The 22,984-nt window shown below is 48.2% G+C and overlaps 1 protein-coding gene across 3 annotated transcripts in view; it reads left to right on the forward strand.

Annotated features, from left to right (window-relative positions):
- The first annotated feature begins 3,892 nt into the window (after window positions 1–3,892).
- The window catches only part of PDZD2 (PDZ domain containing 2), a 360,029-nt gene continuing 340,937 nt past the window's right edge, over window positions 3,893–22,984 (forward strand). Inside the window, exon 1 of one of the 3 annotated variants that reach the window (XM_041749706.1) lies at window positions 3,893–4,081. The gene's annotated coding sequence lies outside the window, so the exon portion shown is untranslated. The remainder of the gene's footprint in view (window positions 4,082–22,984) is intronic. The other 2 variants (XM_041749707.1, XM_041749705.1) reach the window with 2 other exon arrangements.

The raw sequence follows: 22,984 nt of genomic DNA on the forward strand, positions 1-22,984 counted from the left end.
TCATCAAGGTTTAAACTAAATTCTATCAGCACTGTGACCACGCACGAGAGTATGATTTAACTTGGGCCCCCTCCCATTTTTAAAGTCACTCTATTTCAGTATTTCTTCAAATCTGTTTTGTGGGCCACCCAAGTCACAATCATAGGGTGCTGGTTGGGAAAGCAGCACCCAGAGCTGCCCTACAGACTCAGCATCTGATGATCTCAGGGGCTGACGCCAGGGTATCTGAATTTTCAAATCTCCTGGTGAACTTCAAGCACATTCCAAATTAGGATCCAGTGAATTAATGTTTTAGTGTCATTGTTCCTCACTTGTTCTTTCTAAACCTTCCTTGGTCAGGGGATGGCTCATTCCCATGTGAGTTCCTGAATGGAAGAGTTAGTGGCCAGGAATTTCCAGAGGAAAAAAAAGGAGGCTAACTAGCTGGGTAAATGGGGGAAGCTAGAATTTGTTTTGGAGATCAAATGAGCCCACAGAGGCTTGGAGGAGGAAGGGAATTGAGCCAGTTGTTGCCAAAGGCTCCCTCTCCTCCCAACACACTTAGAAGAGCACCTGAAAAGATGGAAAGCAACCTTCACGATTTCACTGGAGTTGGTGATGAAACTTCCAATTCAGTTACAGTTGCCTGGTGGGGTAGTTTCTTCTTCATAGAGGGAGAAAGCTCAGAAGTAAACCAAATGCCACTGCAGCCCGTGGGAATCTCCGGGGCCTCCCCTCAAGTAGGCTGCATTCCTTTACCTATCATTGGTAGATTATGGCCCAGAACAATACATTTTTTTCTCGGCTCATTATTTTGATCTTCTCTTGTCCCTACCAGAAGCCTTAGATTTTCTAAATCCAACCTCCTCGCCAAATCATATACATTATGAGCAATAAATTAAAATGGCCACTTGGATAGAAGTACTAATCTGTGACTAAATATTTAACAAGGGGGCAGGAAAAATTTACATTTTGATCTTCAAACACTGGAAAACGAGTGCCCTCAGTTGTGAGCTTTCCAAATTGGCAAGACTGCAAGGGCAAAAGAAAATTTCCATGCATTTGATTGACCCCTTGAGAGGTGAGCTATTAATAGCAGCAAGAACTTGCCAAAAACTATCTGGAAAATATCGGATGAAAAGTGATTGAAACTAGAAGTATCTTAAGCTGGTCAGCAGAGCCATGTCTGAAGGAGAAAGATGAGAACATATTACACATGCATAAGTATCTTTTGTATATAATATTTACGCCTGCATATAGAACACATATCACATCTGTATCTGTATATTTAATGATTCATTTGAATCCAGCAAATATTTACTGAGTAGCTACTAGGGGTTGTGCACTATGCCACGCTAGGTTTGGGGAACACAAATAATAAGATCTAGGTTCTCTTTGCTCCAGGATCTCCCAAACTGGAAGCGTGTGGTGAGGGAACATTATGATTCCTGTGACTTACTACAACCCGACAAGGGTTATATTAGCAACTTACAGAAAGATTAATCCAGGAGAAGAAACCTGGTGCTGGTGCCAGTGATTAGAGTAGCCTTCCCAGAAGAGGTGATGTTTGGGATTTCAGCAGACACAGGAGTGTGAGGATTGTGTCATTCTGGCAGAGGGACAATTTGAAGGTTAGGAGTACCCGGCTGGAATGAAGGAGTTGGGGGTGGATTGGGTAAGGAGTAGCAGTGCTCCCAGTCTGCGTGATAGGTTCCTTTATATATTCATTTATTCAGCACACTTTCGACGGATGCTGATGGAGGTTGGTGCTGGGGACAGAGGCTGCGGAGACAGGCTTCGCCTTTTCATGGTTGATGTGATGATAGGAAGAGAGTTATGGACTGTTGTGAAACAAACAGAAACCCCAGCCCTGTGTGATTCTAGAAGGATTTTCTGTGGTGTCCCAATGATACCTTTCTGGGTAACGGTTGCCATTTCATTGAGCACCTCGGAAGTGCTGTGCTGAGGAGCTGTGTCACTGCCAATCCTCACAATCCTGAGTGGTAGGTATTTCCTCTGTTTACAGATAGGAAGAGAGAAGCTCTGGGTGCCTGAGATTGCACAGCTTATCCTATAGGAAGCTCGGATTTGTGCAGACATTGATCTCAGTGGCCTGGTAATTATAAAAGCTGAAGAACAGCTATTCAAGTACTTCCCCACCCCAACCCCTGCCGAAAATACCATCTCGAAATGCCTTGGGACTCTGCCAGCCTCTGATGCTGTGGGACAGCTCTGCACGATCTGTGCAGGTGATTTATGTCTGTCTGTCTGGTCTTCCCAGAGACCAGAGCTTATTGCCTTGCTGGGCAAAGCTGCAGGGGATCCCTGCCCCACCCCATTCCCATCCCATCCCATCCCCATCCCCCCCAAAGCAAAGATTTCCAATTACTGCGCTGCAGAAAATGTCAAAAGCATTATTCAACTATTCATTATCCCAGGTTTTGTAATTTTTCATATGTTTTTAACTCTTATCTGCTAGCCCTTGAAAAAGACCAGCTTTTTCCTCTTAAGAGAGCTTAATTTGCAGAGAGGCGCAGTCTCCCTATTATGTTCTTATCATCCTCTCCCCGTGGTAGGCAGAATGACAAGGATGACAAAAAAAAAAAAAAAAAAAAGAACCAAAAATATTTGAAGGGCTTCCTGAAAATCCACGGGAATGAAGGATCCAAAAAAGCCGGAGGCTTCTGTTCCTCGACTGACCTGGAATAAGGCCAAGGGCGATGGGCAGCGGGTCTCAGGGCCCCCTGGGGGGGGGAAGGGGGGCTCTTGGCTGCCCGTCCCGGCCCCGAAGCAGCACCCCAGGGCCGCAGGACGTTGCCTTTGGGGTCTCTCAGGAGCTTGGCTAGGGGATCAAGCAGCATGGGGGGGCGTGGGGTTCCCCGGAAATTCTCGTATTGCCATACCCGTGTGCAATCAGCCTGGGCCTCGGGGAGGCGGAGGCCGAAGCCTGCCGGGTGTGGGTGCTCGGCCCCCCCCCGCCCCGGCCCGTCCCGGTGCGGGGCGCGCACCGCTGCTCGCGGCTCCGCAGCGGCCACTCGGGCGCCCGGCTCCCGGTTCCCACCTAGAGGGCGCCCCGCGCCCGCCCCCAGCATCCCCCAGCATCGCCCCAGCATCGCCCCAGCATCGCCCCAGCATCCCCCAGCATCCCCCCAGCATCCCCCAGCATCCCCCCAGCATCCCCCCAGCATCCCCCCAGCATCCCCCCAGCATCTCCCCAACATCCCCCAGCATCCCCCAGCATCCCCCAGCATCGCCCCAGCATCCCTCAGCATCCCCCAGCATCGCCCCAGCATCCCCCAGCATCCCCCAACATCCCCCAGCATCGCCCCAGCATCCCCCAGCATCGCCCCAGCATCCCCCAGCATCCCTCAGCATCCCCCCAGCATCCCCCCAGCATCCCCCAGCATCCCCCCAGCATCCCCCAGCATCGCCCCAGCATCCCCCCAGCATCCCCCAGCATCGCCCCAGCATCGCCCCAGCATCCCCCAGCATCGCCCCAGCATCGCCCCAGCATCGCCCCAGCATCCCCCAGCATCCCCCAGCATCCCCAGCATCCCCCCAGCATCCCTCAGCATCCCCCCAGCATCCCCCAGCATCGCCCCAGCATCCCCCCAGGCTCCCCCCAGGCTCCCCCCAGGCTCCCGGAGACGGCGGCCCGGCCCGGGGCTCCCCCAGGGGTGCCCGGCTCAGGGGGAATCCCCGCCCACCGGCCGCCCGTGCGGGGGATCCCCGCCCCCCGGGCCTGTCAGTCGGCGCGGGGAGTTCCCGCCCCTCGCGGCCCCGGGAGGGCGGGCGGGCGGGGGAGGGGAGGGGAGGGGAGGGAGGGAATCCCCGCCCATCCCCGGGCTCCGCGGATCCCCGTTGCCGCGCAGCTGGGCGACCGGCCGAGGAGCGGGCTGCGGCCGCGGGGACCCGCCGAGCCCGGGGCGCCCGGGACTGCGCCTCCCGCGGCGGCGGGGAAGCGGCGGCGGCTCGGGGCGGCGGCGGCGGGAGCGGGAGCGGGAGCGGCGGGAGCGGCGGCGGCGCGGGGACCCGCCGGGCGGCGCCGGGGGCCGGACGCGGAGGAGCAGCGGGAGCTCGGCGGAGCCGCAGCCGCGCGCAGGTGAAGCGACCGTCCCGCCGCGACCCGGGGCGCGGGGCGGGGGGGGCGGGGGGGGGGCGGGGGGGGCGACCCGCACCCCCGGGGCCGAGCGAGCCCGGGAAAGTTTGGCGACGATTCCCGGGGCGAGGCGGCGGGCCGGGCGGCGACCCGGGTGGGGCGGCTGCAAGTCCCCGGGCCCCCCCCCGCCGGGCACGGGCCCCCGGCGCCCCGCGGTGCCCCCCTGAGCCGTCGCGGCCCCCCCCGCGGCCCCAGGGACCCGGGGCGCCGCTCAGCGCCCCCATCAGCCGCGGGCTCCCTGCCCGGGGGACACGCGGGGAAGGCAAGGACGTCTGTGGGGCAGGGTCGGCATCTCCCGGGGAGACCCGGAGCGTCCTGCGGGGAACCCCGCGTCCCCGGGAGGCGAGCGCCTCGCACAGCTGGCCCGGTTCTTGGGTGCCCTCCCCCCTCCCCCTCCCCCCTCCCCCCCCCCAGGTGCGCGGTGGGTGCTGCGGGGCTGGGGGCCGCTGGGCTTGAGTCCGGGGAGGGTCCAGGGCCCCGGCTGGAGTTTGCCAGAAGCCTGTCCCCAGGGGCCTGCTCAGCGCAGAGACCTTGATAAGAGACGCTGGAGGGTGCAGGGGACGCGGTGGCGGGCTCGAGGGCATTCCCGGGCTGCAGCCCTGACCCGGCCTGGGGGTGCAGGCCGGTGGGGTTGGGGGTGCATCTGTGCCCTGCAGCTGGCCCAGCAGGGTTGGGGTGCTGTGGCGGGCCGTGTTGCCTTGACAAAGCACCGTGAAGCTGCCCGAGGTGGTCCCGGAGGGGCTGCAGAAAGTGATCCGTGGACCTGCTTCTGGGGAGAGCTGCCCTGGGCCCTCAGCGCTGCGGGCCCTTCCCGGGCCAGCCTGCTCCGGACTCGGACCGGCCCCCCCTCCCGCGGCGGCTGCTCCCCCCCGTGGCTTGGGGTGCGGGTCAAGTAGGTCTAGGCCGGCAGGTGTGGCGTGGGAGGGTTGCTTGCGGGGGCGCGTAGAATGTCTCAGAACACACCCCTGACAGTAGGTGGTTGTTCTAGCTTCATCAGTTCCTTCTTCCATTAGACACGGGCCAAGGACTGCTGCTCCACTAATAACCACATAGTGGTGTGAGAGCGTGCAGGGGGGTGGGCAGACGGAGTGGAGGGGTGCGGGAATGTGCTGGAGGGGAGGAATCAGAACCATGCAAAGTATATAAATGCACCTTCCCTTGACATAGTTCATATGCCCCGGGAGAAACATTGAATTATGCTTTAAATCTTCGTCATTAGGATTGATTTTGCATGCACTTAAGGCAGTTTACTATTTAAGGGAACTTATGATAATGTCTCTATTCATTTCAACCATTTTATTTTTGGAGTACCTGTGGTTTGCTGTGCGTAGGCCCTCAGAGGTTCCTGGGGATGCGCGCGGAGGCTCCCTCCTTGCTGTCAGAGTTTCAGTGTGTCAGAAGTGAGATAAGTGTATTGACAGCTCCGACCCAAACCAGTGCGCGTGTGGCACTGGAACAGGTGGCCCTGTGTTTGGGTGAAGGGATGATCTAAAGGATCAAGTACCTGAGGAGTGGTCCACATCGAGCACTTTAGAAGTACAGAGGAGAAAGAAGTCACTTTTGACTGAGGAGCTCTGAAGGTCTGTGTGGGGAACCGAGGTAGGTGGAGAAGGAATGGGCTGAGGGGTTGATCCTGAGTGTGGAGGTGGCCTGGGGGTATGCCGGGAGAAGAGGCTGGCCTGAGGTCTTAGAGGAATTTAGGTCTGCAGCTGATAGGGAAATATTTGGGATTTTTAAGCAAAGGATTGTCGCTTTGTGCTTTAGGGAGATGAGTCTGATGTGTGGGAGAGATGGGAGGTGACTTGTCCAGTGAGAAGGTTAGAGTAATAAGTCGGGCACAGGAGGTAATGGAGGCCTGGCAGCAGCTGTGGGAAGAAAAGTTCATTAGGCATGACCTTGAAGCATGGGCGCTGCTTGCATTTGGAGTGAAGAAGCAGCAGAGATCACCTGAAGGTTAGGAGTGTGAATGCACAGGTGACTGAAATGGAGACTCAGGCTTTTAACACTGAGCAAACCAGCAACCTGGAGGCATCCTTCCAGATCTCTCCTGTCTCTTCCCACACTACTCAGCGTCCCAAGCCTAGCAGTCACCTGTCCTTGTGAAACCTGTCAGTGCGTCCCAGGACGCAGAATACACTCCAAATCCTATGTGCTTCTTCAGGCTTCTTTCCTGCTCTCTGTCAAACTCTCTGCCTCTACGAGGCTGATTTGCTGGGGGCTGGTGGTGGGAGGAGTGAGGTCGTAGAATATCCTTCCTTCCCTGCTCTTCCTGATGAACCACTTCTTACTCTTCAAGATCCAGCTCGAGGGCCGCCTCCTCTGTGATCCTCTGTCTCTCTCTCCCAAGTTGAGCAGTCCTACCTTTGGACTTTGCTCTAAGGAGCCGGTTGGCACACTCATCACGCTGCCCTGGGCCTGTTTCTTTAGGACCATATCTTATTCATGCGCAGATAAAGCCTCCACCAGCCACCTGCAGCTTCCTCAGGGAGAGAGGCATAGGCAACACTCCAGGACTCCCTCTCCTCACCACCAGCTAATTGTACTTGGTGTTACCCTCACCCTCACTTGGAAGCTCCAGGCCTGTAGGCTGGACAAGATAACACAGAGCTGCAGATACTCCTTTGGCCTAGATCATGTGGGCCTATGTAACTTAGACTACGGTGTTTGTGTGTGTGTGTGTGTGTGTGTAGGGGGTAGAGATGCCTCTGTTGGAATGTGGCCTCAGGGCCTTCTTACTGCCCCAAACACAAGAGAAAGCATCCCAAGGAAGATGAACCCACAAAAGGTCAGGCCCAAACTCAAAGAGAGGCTGAATCTCTAACAGGACAGACTTGGAGACTTGTCAGTTTTTAACCTCTGTCTTGTGCCTTCAAAAGGGTCTCCATAATGCCATGTAGGATGCAGTAGGCAAGCCCCTGAGGGAGGTAGGCAGACAGGTAGAGGCAGGAGTGTCTGGGAAGGGCCAGCCTCGACAAAGGCTGAGAACAGTGTCTGGAAAGGATGGTTCAAGGGACGAAGGAGAGAGGAATTGCCAAGACAATTGAAGTTGGAGGATAGACACTGGATCTAGAACTGTGCCAGTTAAAAATAATCTGCGGAGTATTTTGAGGAGGTGGTAGTGTTGTGGGAAGGCTTATTCAGGAATGTCCCCCAAATCCCCTGCCCAGGCATGTTTGGTAAACACATGAGGAGTGGGAGAGAACGAAGACAAGATTAGGGATGTTTGGGAGGGAGGAAGCCAGAGGTGAACAGAAGAAGCAGGTGCAGGGAAAGAAAAAAGCTGGCATCTCCCCTCTTGGGAAGGTAGGAGGGAAGCAGGGGTTGGGAGAGGCGCCGGAGAGGGAGCCTGCAGTGCAGCGGAGGGAAGTGATGTCTTGGTCAAACAGGAGAGGTGCCCGCTGCTGGGGCCTGGGGCAAGTGGAAGTGCTGCTGGCAGCCGGGCCAGTGAACCTGGTGCCTGGCACCAGCCGAGGCAGCGCCGAGAGGGAAAGGAAGATTTCTGGGATTGGGGTCAGAGGCTTTGGCTGGAGTCCTAGCAGTGCAGAAAACTTCTCACTGGCCAGATCATTAGAAATATTGAAGCCCCGGTTTCCTCTTGTGCAGGATTGGTAAAATAGCTGCTTCCCAGGGTTGTTCTCGGCGGGGAATGAGAAAAGATACTGAGGTATGTATGCAGGTTCCTCAAAGACAGCGTCTGCTACAGGGTAGTAAGTGGGTCCTTCTGATAGTGTGTTGAGAAATGAATGAGCCTATTGTCAAAGTCCGTGACAGCCCCGCGAGTGTACAAGGCAGGACTTTTTAGTGGCCCCCGTCGAAGCTTGCTTTCAGCTTTGGATGAGAAGCTCTGGACTCCTGGGAGCAGCCTCTCGCCTCCCTGCTCCCACTTTCCCACTTTAAGGAATCTTTCAGGATGTCTGCCTTTTTATCTATTGGCTTGTTTGGTGGACACATGCGTAGTTCACATCACTCTTTGCCGGGGCTCCAAGCAGGGAGATCCTGCAGTCTCTCCCCTCCTCTGTGCTTTGGAAAGGGGGATGCATTCAGACTTGCTAATTCCCACATTGGAGGAACCAAAGGCTCAGAAAAGTGGAGAATTTGCCTCATTCTAGCACGACAGGAACTAGAATCACATCTACAGTTGACCAGGTGTGCAGAACTGTTGCCTTCAGTGACAAAAGGGCCAGATGCCGGTGGGTGAAGAGGAATTGAAAATCTGTGTACCCCCTCGGTTTGTTTGTTTGTTTGTTTATTTATTTATTTTCCCCCTTGGTTTTCTTAACGAATCGATGATTATGCTTAGAAAGATTAAACAAATATTCTCCCCTATTAGTGAAGAGCAGAGGAAAAGGAGCACTTAATTTGATTTACTGCACCCTCACTAGATGTGTGCCAAATTAAATGATATTGGGCGAAAATGTGTACAGTGTTTCTTTAAGGGAATCAAAGTATAAAAAATATTTTCTCAAATTGTTAGTTGGTTCATTGGTTGATTTTACGTGGATGGTCCATATATCGATTACGTTGTTCTTGGGGCCTAAGCATAGGTCGCATACACAATGATAGATCCTTGTATGGCATTTAAAATTTTTAAATTCCTTGTCTTATTATACTATCCATATGCTAGAAATGGGAAAAAAGATGGAATTGAGAAAGAATTCCTTTGCAGTTCTGGGCAGAGGCCGGACTGGAAGGCAGGTAGGTCATCGGACTTAGGCTCAAATTGCCTGTGACCTAAAGAGTTCTGTGTTCTATTTACAAATGTGTTCAAGAAAACACTGGGAGCATTTACGGTTTGAAAAGTCAATCATTGAAGAGGCCCTTTGTGGTCCGATAAGGCAGCCGGGCCTAGAGATGGCTGGTTAGGGCACTAAGTGTGCGGAGAAGACCCATTTGTCTTTGAGGCCTCTCCAGCTCCGGGAAGAGGTGTGCCCCGGCTGTGGCCTCTCTCCGATGCCAATGGAGTCCTCTCCACCCCACATTTTCTTTCTTTCTTTTTTCTTTTTTTTTTTTTTTTTTTAAGATTTTATCTATTTATTCATGAGAGACAGAGAGAGAGAGAGAGAGAGAGAGAGAGAGAGAGAGAGAGGCAGAGACACAGGCAGAGGGAGAAGCAGGCTCCATGCAGGAAGCCTGACATGGGACTCGATCCCGGGTCTCCAGGATCAAGACCTGGACTGAAGGCGGCGCTAAACCGCTGAGCCACCTGGGCTGTCCCACCCCCATTTTCAATGGGGCCGGGAAACAATCCAGTTCTCAGAGCGCCGGGCTCCTTGATGTGCGGGTTACCTATGTGAACACGTTAAATGAACAGTGACTATGCTATTAACTTGCAGAAAATCAGAAACTTTAAGAATTAGCTCTCTTTCTGAAGCAGTCCAATGAAAGCAGATAGCATTGAACATCTGGCTGATTAAGTTATTCTTGGATTATTTGTTTTTAGGGTTTAAAGTGTTTATGTGGCTCGTAAAGCACTATAGGACACATGAAGAGGTTTTGGAGAAGCAAGGGTTGGGGAACTGAATTTTTATAGCAAAGAAAACTAGTTTTGCACACGCTGTTGTCACCAGCTTTCAGCGAGATAATAGCAAGGGAATGGAGAAGCAGCCTGAAATGTGTAGCTATTCACACGAGGATAAAAAAAAAAAAATCACAAACTCCTAAGGATTTGCAAGTTCTTGAGAGAGTACTACCCAATTCTTTGCCTCCAGGTTGAAGTAAATTTAGTTTATTTTAGGGAAGATCTACGGGGTTTTAACAGCTTCATGAGGTGAGGCTTCTATGGTGTATGTGGCCCTTAACAGAAAGATTCCCAGGCTGTGTCCTTTGAAGTTTTTAGCAACAGTGGAGTTGGATTTGAGTGGAACCACTTGTGGTCTCCTTTTTATCAACATCTGGGCAGTTCTAGTACTCGGCTTTGCATGCACTAGAGTTGAAATCTGCTACTGCCACCAAATCATCCATGTACACTCTGTCGTCCTGGCCTCTGGAGAGTGGTCACCTGCTTTGCTAAAAATAAAGACACGCTGATACAGTGCAGAATAGGACCCTTACCATGAGCAAGGGCCCTGTGTAGTGCTAGGGAGTCCAAGGTCAACCCCTTGGCTCTAACCTGCCTGCTGAGGGAGTAGAAGTTGTGCCAGGTAAAGAGTAGAAGAGGGGGTATCTTTGCATCATGGTGTAGTCAGTAGACAGTGGAGTGGGGGGGGGGATTAGGCTGCCTTATAAGGAGGCCACTGGGCATCTAGAGGAAGGGGGTGAAGGGAAGCAGAGGCCTGGGAGCTTTGCTTTCCTGGGGCCTTATCTGGCTACAGTTGCTCCGAACAAGATCTTGGGATACCTAGAGGGAAGACAGAAGGAATACTGGCTTTTTTGTCCCTTTCACCCAAGGCCAGAATTTTATAGATGTCCATCTAACATGAACCTGCCTGTCCCGTGTACATGCCCTGGGATGGTACTGTAATTCTCATATTCCCCAAGACTGTTTTCCAAGCGTAGAGAGGCAAAGGTGTTTCAGGTTAACCGTAGTATCTCGGGTTGGTGCCTACAAGTTTGAACACCCCGTAGTAATGCTCCTCACCCCTGACACTACTTATATTTGCATGCAGGTGATCAAATATAATCACTAATTCTCTTCGAGTGTTTGAATGTTTGTTTTTTTTTTAATCTACCTGTGAAGATGAGAACGGAGCAAAGTTTAATAAAGCAAGAGGTCAATAAACGATTTCCATTTTTGTGTGTTGGCCAATGGACACTTATAAAATGTCAGATTTCAGCTGTGTTTCAGTTGGATTATCCCTCACCCACCTTTTGGCACAGTGTATTTTATAGAGATTTGGGTAAAACTAGATTGTGCTATATGGGTCTCTTGGTGAAGAAAATTAACTTCCCAGGCTAAAGCAGCCATGCAAATATTATTACAGAATCACTCAGCATACAAAATTGGCATCGTTTTCCTCCACAGTTTTCCGCTGCCCACTCTCTACCCCTTCCCCACCCTGGTCACCGTTACTCCCAATATCATTAGGCTAAAGGAAGAGACAGCTGTCCCCAGAAAATGTGCTCAGAGTGTCCTCATCAACATGGGCTCTCATGAGAGAGCGGGCAATGAGATGGTGCAAGCAGAGGAAGACACTGTGAAAGATTGCATTAACCCTTCTCTGGACCTATTACTCATCTTCAAAAACCCGAGCAGATGTAAGGCTTATTGATTTCTTTACTGGGGAATGCTGGGGAGCGGAGTTCAGCAATTCGTGGCATCCGAGTACCGTTCCCCCTTCTGGTCCCTCACCTGCTCAGCTTGTGGGCACCATCTTTATTTTCAGGGTTTCTCAACATGATATGTCTTTTTGCCCATTTTTCAGGATCCTGTACCAGTACATGGATACGTCCAGTACATGGATAAAATTTAAAATTGTTTGAATATCCCCTATTTGGCAGCACTGTTCTAGATGCTTTACATACATTAACTCATTTAATTCTCCTCATGACTCAGTGAGGCACACACTGTTATTACTCCTCAATCCATTCCCTGGGGCTGCTAAAACAAATTGTCACAAACTTGGTGGCTCAAAACAGTAGAGATTTATTCTCTCGTAGTTCTGGAAGCCAGAAGTCTGAAATTTAGGCATTGGCAGGGTCATGCTCCTTCTGGAGGCTCCTAGGAAGAATCCTTCCTTGCCTCTTCCAGCTTCTGGTAGCTGTTGACATTCCTTGTGGCTTTTTCACTCCAATCTGTGTCTCTGTCTTCACATTGTTTTCTTCTTTGTGTGTTCATGTCTTCTCTTATGTCTGCATGTCTCTACTTTGTGTGTCTCTTATAAGGACACTTGTCTTTTAGGGCTACCCAGATAATCTAAGATGATCTCATCTTGTGATGCTCAATTTATTTACATCTGCGGAGACCCTTTTGCCGAAGAAGATCACATTTACAGGTTCTAGGATAAGGACATATCTTTTGGGGGGACACCATTCAACGCACTACATTCCCTTTTACAGATGGAAAGATGGTGGTACAATGTGCTTAAGCAAATTCTCCAAGGTCACAGATGGAGCTGGGATTTAAATAGAGTAGTCTGGCTCCAGAACTTACATTCTTGACCTATTATTACATTCTTTTCTCTACTGTCTCTCATTAACATGCTCAGTGATTGTTTGTGGTATGAATGGATGCTTGGATCTGTGGGTAGATGGATGGATAAAATGTTGCTTGCAACAATAATTGGCCAACGCTCTCCTTCCCAGTGTACCGAAAATAACAACAACTAATATTCATTGTTTTATGACATTGCCCCAGGACTTGACCTTGGGTCTTCTTCTCTAGCTATTCTCCTTCCTAGGGAGATCTTACTGCCTCAAGCCTTCACCTACCATCTATGTACTCTTGGCTTCCAAATTTATGTCTTTAGGCTTGATCTCTCCACGGAGTCCCAGACTCCTATACCCCACTGTCAGCTTGACGTCTCCAGAGCTGTGTGTAACAAGCATCTCAGGCCTAATTTGATCAAAAAAGATCCTTGATATTTCTCTTTCTGGCTAGTTCTTTCCTTCTGCTTCTCCCAGCTCAGTAAATGGTACCACCATCTACCCAAAGGCTCATTCCACAAATCTCAAGACCTTCATTCTTCTTTTTTTCCTCACACCACTAACTAAAGCTGTAATCCTGTTGGCCCTCCTTCCACCTGTGTAGCAGCCCACCTGGTTGGAGTTGTCGCCACAGTAGTCTTCTGTCTGGGCCTCAGGGGAATACCCTTGGCTCCTAGTCCCTCTCAGATAAGCCAGAGGGGTCTTTTAAAAACACAAATCAGAAGGCACCTGGGTGGCTCAGCTGGTTATGAGTCCAACTCTTGGTTTCAGCTCAGCTCATAATCTCAGTGTTGTAAGATTGAGCTCCAAGCTCAGCCTCCATGGGGCTCCATGCTGGGCGTGGAGGATGCTTAACAGTCTTTCTCCCTCTCTCTGCCCCTCCCCCCACCACTTGCACAAGCTCTCTCTCTCTCAAAAAAAAAAAAGGTAAATAAAAAATAAATAAAAACACAAATCAAGGGGATCCCTGGGTGGCGCAGCGGTTTGGCGCCTGCCTTTGGCCCAGGGCGCGATCCTGGAGACCCGGGATCGAGTCCCACATCGGGCTCCCGGTGCATGGAGCCTGCTTCTCCCTCTGCCTGTGTCTCTGCCTCTCTCTCTCTCTCTCTTTCTCTCTCTCTGTCTCTCATGAATAAATAAATAAATCTTTAAAAAAAAAAACACAAATCAAGTCATGTCACCTCATAGCTTACAACTGGGGATTTCTCATTGCCATTTGAATACAACCAGGCCCTTTCCCCCAAACTGCCTCTCAGATGACCTCTTTGGCTGTGACTCATCGCCTTTACTCTCTGTGGGCAGACATACTGTCCTTTCAGTTCTGGAATTTGCCAAGCTGCATCCCAGAGTAGGGCCTTACCTCTGCCAGTGGTGCAAACCCCAGACCTGCAGAGGCCTTCGCCTCCCTAACTGTATAATTTGAAATGGCCTCCCCCAAGCACTCTATCACATTACTCCTTTTCTCTTTGAAATAGAGTTTTGATTTATTTACTTTTGTTGGTTGTCTCACCTGTTGGAATGCAAGCTTCATCAAAACAGGGACCTTAAAAAAAACAAACAAACAGGGACCCTGTTCACTGTATCTCTAGTGCCAACAACAGTGCCCTATATACAGTAGAAATTCAACAAACCGCTGTTGAACAGATTTCGCACTGTTCCCAGTTATCCTTATTTTACAGATGATGGAAAGCAAGCTCAAAAAGTTTAAATTATTCGCCCCAGGTTACACATCTATTAAGACTTGGAGCAAGAATTTGAATCCAGATCTCTCTGTCTTCTAAGCCTGTGCTCTTAACTTTATTCCATACAGAATCTCTGAGAAGTAGGAACTCCTGGGATCCCTAACGTCTCTACAGAGCTCTGAGTTTTCTGATTCATTTTTCTGCTCATAAACCTAGAACACAGTTTGGGAAAACACAGGGAAAAGATGTACTTACTCAGATTCCAAATGTACTATTTCTCTGAAAAGTTGGTCCTGGAGCTTAAGCTTGAGAAGCTAAAAAGTTATTTCCTTTTTCTCCACTTGGGCATTTAGGCTCATGACTTTTTCTGATCTATCTGGAGACTCAGTGGTTTAAACCCTCTTCCTTGAAACCATCCTGGAAGAGCGTAAATGACCATGTCCTTTATGTGTCCTTGATGCAAAGGTAGAATTTGCATTCATAAGAAGCCCTGCAGTATCCGTCCTCCTGGACACCAGCATTTCCTTACACACCAACATTTTCCTCAGCTTGGCATTTTCTGCTTCCACATCTCTTCCTCGTTGCTGGAACCCTACGGTAAGACCTCCACCTTTAGATTGGTTGGTGCAAGACCCTCTCTATTCAGTCTTGCTAAATAAGAGACTGGTTCGTTTCTCTGGGCCAGCCACGCAAGAGGCCTAAGGACAGGTTCTTGCCAGATGTGGGACTCCAAGAAATTTCTGCTAATGTTGTGGAGTAGGGAGAGTGAGAAAGCAGCTATTTGTTTCCTTCCCCGGTGTTGGACCTCCTTTTAAAAATAAGTTCCATCTTGAGAGTTACATCAGCATCCCAATAAGTAAACATCAGACAAAAGCTACTATTTCAGGCAAATAGTAATTGTAAGAATAACCAAGACCCACAAAAGTAGGTTGGGCTTTTATTTGCAGAGAGGGCTGTAGCGGCTGATTAGTGTATCTGGCAACTATAACCGCGCTCCTGCAGGAAGGCAGGACTGTGGCTATTTGATATGTCATGTGCTTTGTCTCTGCTGTCTGTCATGAGTGGGGCTTGCTGTGGTAACCAGAACTTTGCCTGGGGGGTTGTGCGTGTAAAATGTCACTCAGAGGCAGCTCCTTTATTTTTATCATAAACCAAAGAGGGACTGCTCACTGCTCTTGCTAATAGCCAGGTGGGTAGTCACAGTGAAGTCCAGGTTGGATTGTATGTGCAGTTCCAACGTGGAATATCACCACCCACTGCAATTCGCATTTGCTGGATCAAGAAGCGCTTCTGTATTTCCACTGGTAAGATCCCTGCTGAAACCTATGTGCTTGGATAGTGGACTTATTTATTTTTTTGTTTATTTAAAAAAATTTTAAGTCTATTTAATTATTTTTAAGTAATCCTTACACCCAACGTGGGGCTCAAACTCCCAACCCCAAGATCGAGAGTTGCATGCTCTTCCGACTGAGCCAGCCAGGTGCTCAGGACTTATTTATTTTTAATGACTCTTTCTCAACTGCTGTTCTCCATTTTCAACTTGACACAGCGTATGAACTTTGCTAGCAGTGGTGGATGCTGCACATGGGAGGTAGGTAGCTGCCCATAAAGCCACTGAAAACTGAGTGCTCAGCAAACGTTTGAAGGAGGTAGTATTATCAGTTTTGCTCACTTCTTTCCTAGAGCTTATACTTTATCTGCTGCAAACTCTTTTTCTTTTCCATCCAATTAATATTTACTTAGCATGTGCCACATAGAGAGAAAAGATATAAACATTTCATATTCTATGCGTGGGGAATAAAAATAAATAAAATTCAGATTGCCTTGAATTATCAATCCTATCAAATTATTTAACTGTGTTTTGGGACAAGGGAGAGACAATGGAGAAAGCATTGCTTCAAGACCATGGTAAGCCTCATGAACCCCACTTCTGTTGGAGACTTGGAACTGGCTCTCAAGGCTATCAGGGTCACTAATGAGGTCCACATTGCTGAATCCAAGGACCAATTCTCAGCTTTTTCCTTGCTCCTTCAAAGCATGTGATGCACGCAGTTAGGCCCGTCTTGAAAGGCTTCCTTCCCTTAGCTCTCTGGACACCGTAGTCTATAGACATTCCTCCTTGCTCACCAGTCTGCATTCCTTCCTGGTGTTCTTGGCTGCCTGTCTTCTCACTGACCTCTTTATGCTGGAGGGGCCAGGGGTTATTACTTGTGCTTCTTGTCTTTTCTTTCTGTGATTGTTATCTGTGATGTCAGTCATCCGCGTGGCTTTAAATGCTATCCATAAGCCAAGAATTTGCACCCATCTATCTTCATCTCTAATTATCTTCATCTATAATTATCTACTTGCATCTCCACTGTCTAATGGTCATCTCACACATTAACATCTAAAACCAAATTCTGGATTCCACCCCTGCTTCTACCAGATACTTTGTTTCTGTAGCTCTCCAGAATATACCCAGAATCTGACCATTGTGTACTGTCTCTCCCGTCATCCAAGTTGTCCTCATCTCGTAATTGGACTATTTTGAGAATTGCTCAATTGCTATCTTGCCTCTTGCCCTGATAGTGTATTCTCAACAGAGCAGTCAGAGTGATTATCATAAAACTGTAAATCAGATCATGTCACTTCTCTGTGCAGACCTTCCCAGGAGCGTCCCATCTCACTCAACATAAAAGCCAGACTCATTATTACATAGCCTACTATGCCCTTCCCTTTCTGACTTCTTCATTTCTGTTCCTTTCCCTCTCAGCTCCAGCCACACCAGCATGTTTCTGCCTCAGGACCATTGTACCTGCTGTGTCCTCTGCCTGGTGTGTTCCTCTCTCATGTAGCTGAGATGCTCTCTCACATCCTTCAGTTCTTGATTTAAATGTCACCTTCCATGAAACCTTCTGTGCCACCCTACCCCAGCCTGAGACTTCATATCCCCCTTCTCAGCTTTATTTTCTCCTTAGCACATTGTCAGTTTTTTAACATGTCATATATTTTACTGATTTAATTTGCTTTTCTGCTTGCTCGACTTCATTATAATGTAAAATCTATGAGGGTAGTTTTTTGAAAGGGGGGTCTGCTTGGTTCATTCTTGTATCTTTAACACTTAGAGTAGTGTTGGCCTATAATAGGCACTCAGAATAATTTGTTGAGAGAATGAAGTAGAATCATTGGTATTTTTAAAAAGATTTTATTTATTTATTCCTGATACAGAGAGAGAGAGAGGCAGAGACATAGGCAGAGGGAGAAGCAGGATCCCTGCAGGAGCCCAGTGTGGGATTCATCCCGGACCCGGGGATCGGGATCGTGCCCTGGGTCAAAGGCAGACGCTCAACCGCTGAGCCACCCAGGCATCCCAAATCACTGGTATTTTTAATTTAAATGTTGATACCCCAGGGATTGTGATGTAATGGGTAGGAGGTACAGCATTAGCGGGTGTTAGAGTTGGTCTTTATTGAACACCCTCCCTCCCCCCAAGTGGTTCTAATGTGGAGCCAGTGGTGCAAACCACTACTTGTTTTCCTCCTCCTTTGGGTTTTACCTCTGTGGCATATGTTGTTTCATTCTTAGAAAAATCCATTAGTCTCAAAACTTAAATTGCAGTGGATGATTTTAATGAAATTGGTGCTGCGTATAATAGTTTATTAGTTTTCATAGGAGCATCTTGTTAATCTAGTGGACATCGATCCCTACATGACCTTGGCTGAGCTTTGATGGGAGGCACAGACCCTGTATGGCAGAGTCAGGTGTTTCTTTGTTAATTTCCCAGTTGAGCATCAGGCTTTCCTCTTTATATTTGAGAAGTGAGAGGGGATTTGGATCTGACTTCTTTTGTCTACATTAGCTATACACATTTATTCCACACCTCCTACCCAGGAGCCCATCTACCCATTGCTTAAATTCTGTCCATCCCTTAAGGCCCAAGTGAAGTCCCATTCCCTTTAAAAACTGTCCTCTGCTGCTCCCTGACTGGCAGCCTCACCCAGAACATCTGGCGCACCTACTGCCTGGCACTTCCCTTGGCATCCAGCACAGGATGCTTTGGTTGGTGAACTTTTTGGTGACAGTGCTTTTTTTTTTTTAACCCCCTCCTAAACTAGACTGCAAAATCTTTGAGGGCACCTAGCCATACTTTTCATCTCTTTGTGTCCCAGCTGTGGGCAGTAAGCAGATATTGATGGATTGACTAAACTATTTCTGTTTAACGTATTTGGCAGCTTCTAAGGAGTGTTGCCTGGGAAAGAGGTGTCACTCTCGGTGTAATTAGGGATTATACCCTTCATAAACACCGTGGTGTTTTTCACTCTGAGTTATTGTTGATCTCTGAGTTACATGTTTCTCATCTTACGGCTTTCTTTTAAGTGACTGAATACGTAGCTTGTGAGATTTAAAATTCCAAGACTTCAGAGATAATCAGGAAAGCTCAGATACAACCATATTTGGCTCTACTTTCAAAATGAGATTCAAGGAAATAAAATTTAAACTGCTGTTTAGGGCAACTGGGTGGTAGCTCCAAGACAAGACAAAGAGGGGGTCTCCATATAGGGCCCCCCCATTTGAAGGAGTTACTTTTCTGTTAGAGTTTCATTTTTAGGCTAACATTCTTTATTTTAACCAGCCTGGGAGATCAGGTAACCTGATATACTGGAGTAGGAGGAAGGTTTAGAAACTGAGTTCTTAACACCTTTGTGGCCTTTTGAAGCTCTAGGCTTGGGGAAAAGTGATGTCATGGTGAGACAGGAAATGTTATAAAGCCGTAAAATGTCATAAACCAATTTCCATCTGGCTGTAGGTGTAATAAGACATAGCAAAGAAAAGCGCATTGTGTTTTTATCCAATGGGGATAAGGTTACTAGACCAGTACATCATGGGAAAGCTGTTGACATAGTGTATCTGGACTTTTCAGCAAGGTGTTTGGATGATCCCTTGTGAGATCTTTGTGGGCAAGATGGAGAAATGTGGACTGCACAGTAGCAGCATTTGGTGATTTGTAGCTGACTAGCTAAATGCCGTACAAAGGGGTTGATGGATTGGTGTCCATGTAGAGAGAGGGTTTTCTAGTAATGAGAGTCACACAGTTCTGCTATTGGATTTGTCCTTCTCCTGTTCAACATTTTTATCACCAACTTGAATAAAGATATGGATGACATATTTATTCCATTTGATCATGACCCAGATCTGGGAAGCACAGTGACCTCATTTCACACCAGTATCAGAATCTAGACTTACAGGATAGGCCAGATCTTGGAAGAGTCAGCCAAGGGGCTCAAATGAAGGTCCTATACTTATGTCTGAAAAAATCAACTGCATTTATTATAGGATGGTCAGGAACGTGCTTTAATAGGGGGCTCTGTGTAAAAGATGTAGGCAGTTCACTTGACTCTACCACAGTGTGCATCCACACTGGGGTGTGACTATTAAGCAGGCCCAGAAACAGAGTGTTGGCCGTCTGTACTAGGCCCACACATCTAGACTATTGTGTGCTGCTCTGGGCAACACATGGTGCCAAGCAACGTATCCCTAAGCAAGGATCCAAGAAGGAGAAGTTAGTGGGAGAGAGTTGTAGGAAAGACAGTAGCTACCTTCACATCCTTCTTCCACCCCACACCCCTATGGGCCATAGCTTCATCTGTTCCTTTGCCAGTACTATAAACTCCCTTATCCCCTTTCCTTTTGCTGTTCCCACCATCCAAAATCCTACTCCAAGTAAGTTCAACCACCTGCATTTTCTGCCCTTATCTCCTGGCTGCCAAGCATTTCTATGAAAGAAAAACCCTACCCATCTATTTGTATGGGGGCACCTGCAGGTAAATGGTCTCCAAACGCATCAGCCATGCAGGCTGGAACACATGACTTTCTCCCTCCCTCCAAGCTGGGGGCCTTAATATTTTCTTCACAGGGAGAATCAGTAGTAACTTCCTCAGTCTTACTCCCTCACAAACTCCCTGTTTCCACATCCAGTCCGTGCTCTTTCCTTCCTGCCCCTGAGAAAACTCCCCCTGGTCTCAGGAGACTGTCTCTTATGCATATACCCTTTCCCCTCCGCCTTCAGCCTCTCCCCCGTCTGTATCTTGTCTCTCCACCATGTCCATAACTTACCCTCCTTTAATTAAGATCCCTTTGCCCTCATATCCTTAACAAATTACCTGAAAACTTGGTCTATATCAGCTATTTTCACTTCTTTAATCTCTCATTAATTCCTCAATGGTCTGTGCAATCTGATTTCCATTCCCGGACCTCCAGTGAAATTCCCTTGCCATGATCACCAGTGGGCCTCTGCATCTAACTCTAATGGAAGCTTTTCAATACTTAATTCAGTTGACACTGACCAGTTCCTCCTTTATGAAACACTATTCTCCGCTTTACTGGCCCTACTTCTTTCCTGGTTTTCTCCGTACCTCTTTAATTAACACTTGGTTTTAATCTTTTCTCTGAGCTCCTCTCTCTGGAGCCCTTTAATATACTTTTGTAACCACTTTTATCCTCTTTTACTTTTTTTGACTAGATTTTATAGTTTGCCTCTTAAACCCTGAGTTCTCATTTCCTCCCTGGTCAATTTCAGCTGCATTTTCAACTCCTACCACTACTCATGTTCTGATCATTCCAAAATCTGTACCTTTAGACCCAACCCTCCTCCTGAGCTCTGGACTCACATGTCCACTGTTAACCTACCATCTCCATCTGGGCAACCCTCAGCCATTCCAAAGCAATACATCTCAAACTGAACGCCTCACCTTCCTCCCATACTGAACCTGCTCTTCCTCCTCTGCACCCTATCTTGGCTGATGGCACCCCTCTCAACCAGCCTGCTAAACAAGAGATCTGGACCCATCCCTCACTTCTCTGTGGTTCTGTATACTTGCACACAGGAGGCTTGCAACTATCATCCACTGGATGGCCAAATAAATAATTTCAATGGCTTTCTTATGCAGGACCACTAAGACTTACTCTCACTTCTGGTGCAGAAGCCAAAACAGGGGCCAGAGCATAAAAATTAAGGAGAAAAAAATGCCGCTCCATCCAGCAATGTCTTTGTAACCATTAGAGTCTCAAAGTGCCTTGGACTGCCTTGAGAGGTGGTCAGCTTCCCTTCACCACAAACATCAAGCAGAGGCTGGAGAACTGAAATTGGAAGATTGGGCTGGGTGACTTCTAATGCCTCTACCCACGCTGACATTTAGTTCAGCAGCTAATTAACCCCTCCTGTGTGCTTTGTCCACATCATCTCATTTATGCTTCCCAATAGTTTATTAGCCCCATTTCATTGGATGAGAAGTCAGGCACTTGGAGGGGAAGTGGTTTTCTTAAAGTGATTCAGTCAGTATTAAGGCCACCCCTCCAAAGCAGACCTTGTGTCCCTAAATCTCACTGTTTTTGTTAAACCACAAGCTTCTATTTGGCATTGGAAACAGACTTCAATTCAGTAGAGAACAGTACAGTCAGCTGTGTACCTTCACTGGTAAAGGTAGACCTTTGAGGGTAATGGAAGGGAATAATTCTTTGAAACAGAGCTTAAATAAATAAATTTGGAACTTAGTTCTTCTTAAATATGTCCCCATATTTATTGGTATATTACCATTCCCCTCCAATTCTACTGATACTTTATTATTAACAAGCAATTCTAATAACCAAATGCAATTTTCTTCACCAGTCATCACTTCCATTCCCACAGGCTTAGAAAGGAACAAGAAAGGGTTAACTCTTTTATTTATTTAAAATGGCTTTTAATGAAATGCAGGTCCCAGCCTCTGAGGTTCCCTGGTTGCCCCGTGTGACCACGTGACAAATGCTGAAGAGTGAAATCCTGGGTTTTCTTTTACAAACTTGAAAGAAAAGGAGATATTGCGGGGATGGGGTGGGGCAGGGTAGGATTGGCTTGAAGTATAGAAGGATGTTATAAGCAAATATTTACCTCATTTTCATTTTTGCCTCTTTTCATTGTCCTGGAAGGAGCCAGAGGTCTGATTAAAGCAGCAGATAAGCATCAAAATGGGAGGCCGTCAGTGTAGCCTAGTGTCTGGGCTGGAGGAAGGGGCCCAAGGGGACCCTTGAGTCAAGGACCTGAAATCCAAGCTGTAGAGACTGGACCTGTAGATAACCTGTGAGTGTGTATTTTTATAGTCCACCTTACTGCCATTCCCAGAACCCTAAGGAACACTTATCCTCTTACATGCTTGAAGGTATGTGATCACTTCTCCATCTTTCACCTGATCGAGCCTTATTCTCTGAATACTCAGAGAGCATTCTTAGTCTGCAGGCTTGAGGGTTAGGTAAGGCTTGAGGAATTAATAGCTAACCGTAATCCTCCAGCCTTAAGACCGAATAACCAGCTCAATTCTGGTCTAGGTATTGCCACCATCGAGCTGTAGGAACTAGCGCTTTTAAGTCCTACTTTCTCCTCGCTTACAGCAAAGCAATTGTGTCTAATGATTCTGAAAGTCTCTTTAATCTCTAAAAGGAGAGAATGTCCTGACACAAAGTCACAGCTCAATAATGTGCACATTGCCTGTTGCTTGAGAATGGATCGTCCCATTCTTGCCTCTCACTACCGAAGACCAACTCATGTCTGCTGTGCCTTGGACCTCACGTTCTGTCCTAAGTGAATAAATTCCTCTAAATTAAGCTGCACATAAAAAATACCCTGTTTCTGTTAGGAGTAGGTTCCATGAATATGAAAAGACTTGCAAGGCATTAAAAATTCAGTTTTACTTCCACTGTTATTTCTTCTGTTAGGGATCATCTATTTTAATCTCCCATTTTACAAATGAATAGACCTAGGCCCAGAGAGGTGGGGGCACCTTCCTAAATTCACACAGTAAAGATTTTTTTTTTTTTTTAAAGATTTTTATTTATTCATGAGAGACACAGAGAGAGAGAGGCAGGCTCCATGCAGGGAGCCCGATGTGAGACTCGATCCTCAGACTCCCGGGATCACGCCCCTGAGTCAAGGGCAGACACTCAACCGCTGGGCCACCCAGGCGTCCCAGCAAAGACTCTCCTGTAGGACTTTTCCCCCATTGCCCAAAATGGTAAGATGCAGGTATTTGGCAATCAGTGTTTAAAAGAAAATTATAGTTTCATGTCCAAG

Source organism: Vulpes lagopus, chromosome 3 (assembly GCF_018345385.1).
Source record: "Vulpes lagopus strain Blue_001 chromosome 3, ASM1834538v1, whole genome shotgun sequence".
Classification (NCBI taxonomy): domain Eukaryota; kingdom Metazoa; phylum Chordata; class Mammalia; order Carnivora; family Canidae; genus Vulpes; species Vulpes lagopus.